The following is an 8,493-nucleotide window of genomic DNA, read 5'->3' as shown; positions in this document are numbered from 1 at the left end:
TGCAGACAGTGAGAACAGCATGGCATGTGTAGACCCTAAGGAGTGTAAGAGCTGGTTCTGGGAGTGGTGAGAGGGTGAGGCCGGAGAGGTGTGTGGGAGTAGAGCAGAGCCTGGCAGGGCCTTTGTGGCACTATGAGCTTGGAGGGAGGGGTACGTTGCCAGGCAGCCCTAGTGCTGGCCATCCGGTGCACGTGGGTCCCAGCCAAAGGCACGTGAAATGCCTTTCTTTTTAGGTTCAAGCTGAACATCCCCACCTGAGAGTACACAGAATGTTTGGAGTGTTCAGCGGCGGTTTTCCTCGTGTGAATTCCTTTCCCCAGCTCCTTAACAGGAATGTGTTCTCTGACACCAGTGCTTGGACCACCTTACCATCCTCCCACAGTCCATCAGAAACAAAGCCTCTGGTCTTGATCACCTCTTCTTTCTCTCCTGCAACAGGCCTTCCTCAATCCCCTTAGTCCTTCCACATTCCTTCCCCACAAGCCGACTCATCCTAGTTTCTTCCTGGATCCCTTGTGAGAGGGCCCCATGCCAGTGCCTGCGGGACTGGGAGAGACATCTGCACGTTACAGACTTTTCTCAAAGGCCAGACAGTGGCCTTGGATGCAGAAAGCCTGTGTGTGTTAGACTGAGTCTCCTCTCTGCTTCTACCCTGAGTCCCATGCCTGAGTCTACCCTTTGTTATCCAGGCTTTGGTGTCTGCCAAAGTCAGGAAGAGCAGGATGGGGGAAAGAGGGGAGGCCTGTATTTGAGGGCAGGGGCTCTGATTAGGGGGCTACTGCAGCTCCCTAGGGAAGAGCTGTGGTCATCAGTTCGGGATCCTAGAAGGAAGCACAGTGAGGAAAAGAGAGATCTGAAGAAGGAAGGGCAAGGGGCGAGGAGACCGATGTCGAGATAAAGGGGGCATGGCCAGATGCCACTGAGTGCTTCAGGCTGCAGCAAGGAGACCAGATTCGTTCTCAGTGCAAGGGGCGGCCTCGTGTTCTCCTCACATCCTTGTCCACGTCTGTGTTTTTTGCTGGCTGCTGTTTCTGCACCTGCTCCTAAGTGCTGCTGTTCTCCCAGCTCCTGTCAGTCTACCTGCAGGAATCTTGGTTACTTTCAGGTGGAACCGAGGCCCCCTGCTCCTCAGCTATGGACTCAGGTATCAAACACCGGCAGGACCCTCTGTCTGTATATCCTGTGCGTTCCTCAAAACTTGTGCAAAGCCACCCAGCATCATCTCTGTCAATCTCCTCCACTCCCTGTGTCTCTAGCTCAGCTACCAACACGACCCACTACCCAGGCATCTAATTTAGAAATCCAAGTGTCACTGTGACTTCACCCACTCCTCACCAACTACTGCCAATGCATTACCAATTCTTTTTTTAGATTTTATATTATTTTTTTAGGCAAGGTCTCGCTCTATAACCCAGGCTGGATTGCAGTGGTGCAATCATGGCTTACTGCAGCCTCGGCCTCCTGGATTAAAGTGTTCCTCCCACCTCAGCCTCTCGAGTAGCTGGTGCAAGCCATCATGTCTGACTGATTTTTTAAAAAACTTTTGTAAAGAAGGGGTTTCTTTATGTTGCCCAGGTTGGTTTTGAACTCCTGGGCTTAAGTGATCCTGCTGCCTTGAACTCCCAAAAATGCTGGAATTACAAACATGAGCCACTGCATCCAACCACCAATTCTTTTTAACCTCTGAAACATTTCTCAGATCTCTCTCTCTCTCTTTTTTTTTTTTTTTTTTTGAGACAGAGTCTTGCTCTGTCACCCAGGCTAGAGCGCAGTGGCATGATCTTCTGCCTCCCTGGCTCAAGTGATTCTCCTGCCTCAGCCTGCCAAGTAACTGGGATCACAGGCATGAGCCACCATCCCCAGCTGATTTTCTATAGTTTTAGTAGAGATGGGGTTTCACCATGTTGGCCAGGCTGGTCTCGAACTCCTGACCTCAGGTGATCCACTCGCCTCGGCCTCCCAAAGTGCTGGGATTATAGGCGTGAGCCACTGCGCCCGGCCTATTTTTGTTTTTTGGATACAGAGTCTTGCTCTGTCACCCAGGCTGGGGTGCAGTGGTGCATTCTTGGCTCACTGCATTCTTTGCCTCCCAGGCTCAAATGATCTTCTCACCTCAGCCTCCCAAGTAGCTGGGACTACAAGGCCACACCACCATGCCCCACTATTTATTTATTTATTTATTTATTTATTTATTTTGTATTTTTATTAGAGATGGGGGTCTCACCATGTTGCCCAGGCTGGTCTTGAACTCCTGGGCTCAAGTGATCCTCCAGCGTCAGCCTCCCAAAGTGCTGGGATTGCAGGTGTGAGCCACTGTACCGACCAGGGCAGCCGGTGTTGAGTATCCTATCTAAGACAGCTCTCCATTCCCCCATCACTTCATCCTGATTGACTTTCTCCATTCCTCCTATCAGCTTTATCCTGATAGTTGACAGCACTCTCTGAAACCCTTCGAACATGTACTTATTTAGTTGTCTCTCTCAATATCCCCCACTATGATATAAGCTTCATAAGGGCCAGGCATGGTGGCTCACACCTATAATTTCAGCAGTTTGGGAGGCTATGGCAGGACGATCGCTAGAGACCAGCAGTTCAAGACCAGCCTGGGCAACATAGCAAAACCCTATCTCTACAAAAAAATTAAAAAATAAAAATTAACCAGCCATGGTGGCATGCACCTGTAGCACCTATAGTCCCAGTTACTCGGAAGGGTGAGGCGAGAAGGTCGCTGGAGCCCAGCAATTGGAGGCTGCAGTGAGCTATGGTTGTGTGGCTGCACTCAAGCCTGGGTGACAGAAAGCAAGACCCTGTCTCAAAAAAAAAAAAAAAAAAAAAGCTTTATAAGAACAATTGAGAGGTGAAGTCAGCTGGACTTCCTGGGTCAAGTGGGGATTTGGAGAACTTTTGTGTCTTACAAGAGGATTGTAAAATGCACCAATCAGCCCTCTGTAACTAGGATTGTAAAACGCACCAATCAGCGCTCTGTGGCTAGCTAGAGGTTTGTAAAATGGACCAATCAGCACTCTGTAAAATGGACCAATCAGCAGGATGTGGGCAGGGACAAATAAGGGAATAAAAACTGGCCACTGCCGCCAGCAGTGGCAACCAGGTCGAGTTGCCTTCCACTCTGTGGAAGCTTTGTTCTCTTGCTTTTCACAATAAATCTTGCTGCTGCTCACTCTTTTGGTCCGTGCCACCTTTGAGAGCTGTAACTCTCACCACGAAGGTCCGTGGTTTCATTCTTGAAGTCAGCAAGACCACGAACCCACCGGAAGGAAGAAACTCCAGACACACCACCTTTAAGAACTGTAACAAGGCCGGGCGCGGTGGCGCCAGCCTGTAATCCCAGCACTTTGGGAAGCCAAGACAGGCGGATCACGAGGTCAGGAAATCGAGACCATCCTGGCTGACACGGTGAAACCCCGTCTCTACTAAAAAATACAAAAAAAAAAAAAAAAAAACTATCCGGGCGAGGTGGCGGGCGCCTGTAGTCCCAGCTACTCGGGAGGCGGAGGCAGGAGAAAGGCGTAAACCTGGGAGGCGGAGCTTGCAGTGAGCTGAGATCTGGCCACTGCACTCCAGCGTGGGCAACAGAGTGAGACTCCATCTCAAAAAAAAAAAAAAAAAAGAACTGTAACACTCACCACAAAGGTCCACAGCTTCATTCTTGAAGTCAGTGAGACCACAAACCACCAGAAGGAACAAACTCCGGACACACAATGACCTTGTTTTGTTCATCTCTGAGTGCTCAGCACCTGCCTGAGTGTCCAGCACATACTCAGTAAATACCTGCATGGTGGACCACGAGAGGGTGATGCCACAGAAGCCTAGTGGTTCCCAGTTGGAGCTACTTGCATCAAAGTCACCCAGTACTCTCTGCAAGCGAACAGACACCTGAACCCTACCCCAATCTCATTCCCATTATATCTGAACCCCCTGGCCATCGATAAGTGCAAAATTCTCCACATTAACACAGCCAGGGTCAAGAACCATTAAAGTAGAGAATTTCAAGAAGGATCGGCAGTGGCAAATGCGGCAGGGAGTTTCACAATCTAAGACCTGAACGATGTCCAGAATTGACACACTTCGGGAGTAAGCTGGTTAGTTCAAGGTAAGGAGGATGCAACTCTGGAGGAAATACGCTGGTGGCTCTCCACGGTTGGCCCCATCTTCTGCCAACAATGCCCTGGTTGTCCTCAGAGAGATTCATTCTCTATCATTCTCAACCATGAGGTTCGGTAGGCCTAGTCCCAGCAGGGCAGGCTCTGACTGGCCACGACAATGGCCCAAGGCATTTGGCTCAGTGCTATTCATGTGACCAAATCAGAGCTAAGGATGTCCAAGAAGGTGCTTCTTGGGCTCATAAGTAAAAGTCTTGGCCAGGCGCAGTGGTTCATGCCTGTAATCCCAGCTCTTTGGGAGGGCAAGGCGGGCAGATCACTTGAGGTCAGGAGTTCGACACCAGACTGGCCAAGAAGGTGAAACCCTGTCTCTATTGAAAATACAAAAATTAGCCAGGTGTGGTGGCGCACACCTGTAATCCCAGCTACTCGGGAGGCTGAGGCAGGAGAATTACTTGAACCCAGGAGGCAGAGGTTGCAGTGATCTGAGATTGTGCCACTGCACTCCAGCCTGGGCAATAGAGTGAGACTCTGTCTCAAAAAAAAAAAAAAGTATCTTCTATAAGCTCCGGGAAAGGACTCTTCCTCTTCCTCCAGGCGTTGTGGGATGAGAGTGTGCACCCTGGACCTGTGGTTGACATTGTGCTCCCTGGACGATGTCTTTTTTTTTTTTTTTTTTTGAGACAGAGTTTTGCTCTTGTTTCCCAGGCTAGAGTGCAATGGTGCGATCTTGACTCACCACAACCTCTGCCTCCCGGGTTCAAGCTATTCTCCTGCCTCAGCCTCCCAAGTAGCTGGGATTACAGGCATGCACCACTATGCCTGGCTTAGTTTGTATTTTTAGTAGAGACAGGGTTTCTCCATGTGGGTCAGGTTGGTCTCGAACTCCTGACCTCAGGTGATCTGCCTGCCTCGGCCTCCCAAAGTGCTGAGATTACAGGCGTGAGCCACCGCGCCTGGCCGACGATGTCTTATTGTCCAGGCTAGACATCATCTAGCCTGGCACTGCCAGATAAAGCCCTCCAGAAGGGAGAGAGAGGGAGAGAGGCACAGAGGCCTGGAGACAGAAGCGAACCCCATCTAGAGTAAGTTCCGCCTGAACATGCCAGTTCCATGCATTAATAAAGCCTCCTTATGAATGAAAAAGAATCCTGACCAATAAAACTGTTGTCAACCTGTGCACCTGGTGAGTTGAGGATGGACTGGACTTTGGCTTGTGGACACCTAGGCTCTCAAACAGATTTTATTGAGCTAGGATGTGAATCCAAGCCACAAGACGTCAGCCACCAGAATGATGTCAGTATTCTCAAGATCTGTCAGCAGCAGTCAATATTTCAGAGGAAGCTGGGCACAGTGGCTCACACCTGCAATCCCAGAGTTTGGGGAGGCTGAGGCAAGAGAATTGCTTGAGCCCAGGAGTTCAAGACCATCCTGGGCAACAGAGTGAGGCCCTATCTCCACAAAAAAATTTAAAAATTAGCCACGCATGGTGGTGTGCGCCTGTAGTCCCTTCTACTCAAGAAGCTTAGGCGGGAGGATCCCTTGAGCCCAGGAGTTCGAGGCTACAGTCAGTGAGCCATGATCACACCACTGCACTTCAGCCTGGGTGACAGAGTAAGGTCCTGTCCCTCAAAGGTTAGAACCTGAGGGTTACTGTAGAGGGTTAGTCCTGAGCCTAAAGTAGGCTCAATTCTGGAAAGTTAATATTTCACAATGGCCCCAGTCCAGAGAAACCTTGTTAGAAATAGACACTCCATGAAGCCTTTGGTTCACATGAGTACACATGTGTGCGGAGATGTTCCGGTATCCAGATGGCCACAGTGGGTCTCACTAACCAAAGCCAGCTCTGCCATCCCTAGAAGCCAACATGTGAATAAGCAGACCCAGCGGATCTCAAGCCACTGCGTGTGTGAATGAGCCCTCCCTTCCGCTTCATATCTGGGTGTCCTGCATCTGTTTCTCATTGCGTGTTGTGTTTGTGCTCTGATTCATAGTAACTTCATGGTATGGAATTGATTTGTGTTGAACGCAACTAAATAAAAACAAATAATGAAAGAAAGAGAAAAAAAGGTCAGTCAACAGAGCCTGAGCAACTCTAGTACTAAACAATGGACTGGCTTCCCCATGTCTCACTTGTGTAGGTTGGCGTTGCACAGAATTTGGGGGCTCTCCTGGGGACCCTGATCGCTGTAAAGCACAGGAAATAGGCTTTGGTGGCCAGGACCCAAGGATTATGAATACAAGATTCCAGTGTCCAGTTTTGTAGTCAAATGATTAGGGACCCTAGAGACACCTTCAGGTTCAAGTCCTGGTTCCACCACTTACTGGCTATGTGACAAGGAAGTAATTTAACAAATCTGAGCCTCTTTGCTCAACTGTAAACATGAGTGCAATAAAAATCCACTTCTAACAGGGCACAGTGGCTCATGCCTGTAATCCCAGCACTTTGGGAGGCCGAGGTGGGCAGATCACTTGAGGTCAGGAGTTCGAGACCAGCCTGGCCAACATGGGAAAACCCCATCTCTACTAAAAATACAAAAATTAGCCAGGCATGGTGGTGGACGCCTGTAATCCCAGCTATTTGAGAGGCTGAGGCAGGAGAATCACTTGAACCCAGGAGGCAGAGTTTGCAGTGAGCCAAGATGGCACCACTGCACCAGCTGGCTAACATGGCGAAACCTCGCCTCTACTAACAATACAAAAATTTGCCAGGTATGGTGGCGTGCGCCTGAAGTCCCAGCTACTCGAGAGGCTGAGGCAGGAGAATTGCTTGGAGGGAGAGGCTACAGTGAGCTGAGATTATACCACTGCACTCCAGCCTGGGCGGCAGAGCGAGGCTCCGTCTCATAAATAAAGTTCTACCACACGTCTTTGTAGTCTGTTTCTCCTAAGCCCTATTCCAAGTAACCACTGATCTAATATCTATCACCACAGATTAGATTTGTCTTTTCTAGAGTCTAATACCTATCACCACAGACTAGATTTGTCTTTTCTAGAATTTATAGATATAGATAGAATCATACAGCATGGGCCTGGCACGGTGGCTCGTGCCTGTAGTCCTGGTGCATTGGGCGGTCAAGGCAGGAGGATCACTTGAGCCCACGGGTTCGAGAGCAGCCTAGCAACATAGTGAGACCCTGTCTCTACAAAAAATGCAAAATATTAGCTGGGCATAGTGGTGTGCACCTATCATCCCAGCTACTCTGGAGGCTGAGGCAGCTCATTTGAGGCTACAATGAGCTGTGATTGTACCACTGCACTCCAACGTGGGCAACAGAGAGAGACTCTGCCTTAAAAATAAATAAATAAATAAATAGGAATCCTAGAATATATAGCCTCTGATATGTTTTTTTTTTCCCCCAGCATAGTGTGTTTGAGATTCACCCTTGTTGTGTGTATCAGTAGTTCTTTTATTGCTCAGTAGTATTTCATTGTAGGAATATTTCCCAATTCGTTTATCTCTTTACCTGTTGATGGACATTTAACTTATTTTCAGCTTTTGGCTCTTATTGGTAAAGCTGCTCTGACATTTGTGCATAAGTCTTCTAGTAATATTCCATTTCTCTTCGGTAAATATCTCACTGTAGACTTGTGGCGTTATATGGTAAGTGTATGTTTAAATTTTTAAATGTTTATAAAAAGTGCCAAACAGTATATGAGAGTTCCAATTTCTTCATATGTTTGTCAACACTTGGTATTGTCAGGCTTTTTTACTTTTAGCCATTTCGGTGAATATGATGTGGTAACTAACTGTAGTTTACTGCCAACATTTAAAAAATTCTGGTAAAATAGGTATAACTTCAAATTTAGCATCTTGATCATTTTTCAGTGTACAGTTCAGTGGCGTTAAATACATGCACACAGTTATGCCCGCATCACCACCATGTATCCACAGATCCTTCTTCATCTTGCAAATCTAAACTCTGTACCCATTAAATGATAACTTCCCATTTCCTCTTCCCACAGCTCCTGGCAACCACTATTCTACTTTCTGTCTCTATGAATTTGACTGCTCTAGGTACTGCATAGATGTGGAAATATACAGTATTTTGTGTGTGTGTGTGTGTGTGTGACTAGTTTATTTCACTTAGCATAATGTCCTCAAGGTTCATCCATGTTGTAGCATGTGTCAGAATTTGTTTCCTTTTTAAGATAGAATAATATTCCATGGTATGCACAGACCAATGTTTTTATCCATTCATTTATCAATGAGCATTTGCTTTTCTTCCACCTTTTGGCTATTGTGAATAATGCTTCTATGAGCATGGATATACTAATATCTCTTTGAGTTCCCCTTTTATTTATTTATGTTTTGAGACAGGGTCTCACTCTGTTGTCCAAGTTGGAGTGCAGTGGCATGACCATGGCTCAC

Source organism: Trachypithecus francoisi, unplaced genomic scaffold (assembly GCF_009764315.1).
Source record: "Trachypithecus francoisi isolate TF-2019V2 unplaced genomic scaffold, Tfra_2.0 Lachesis_group0, whole genome shotgun sequence".
Classification (NCBI taxonomy): Eukaryota; Metazoa; Chordata; class Mammalia; order Primates; family Cercopithecidae; genus Trachypithecus; species Trachypithecus francoisi.
This window is presented reverse-complemented; position numbering follows the sequence as displayed.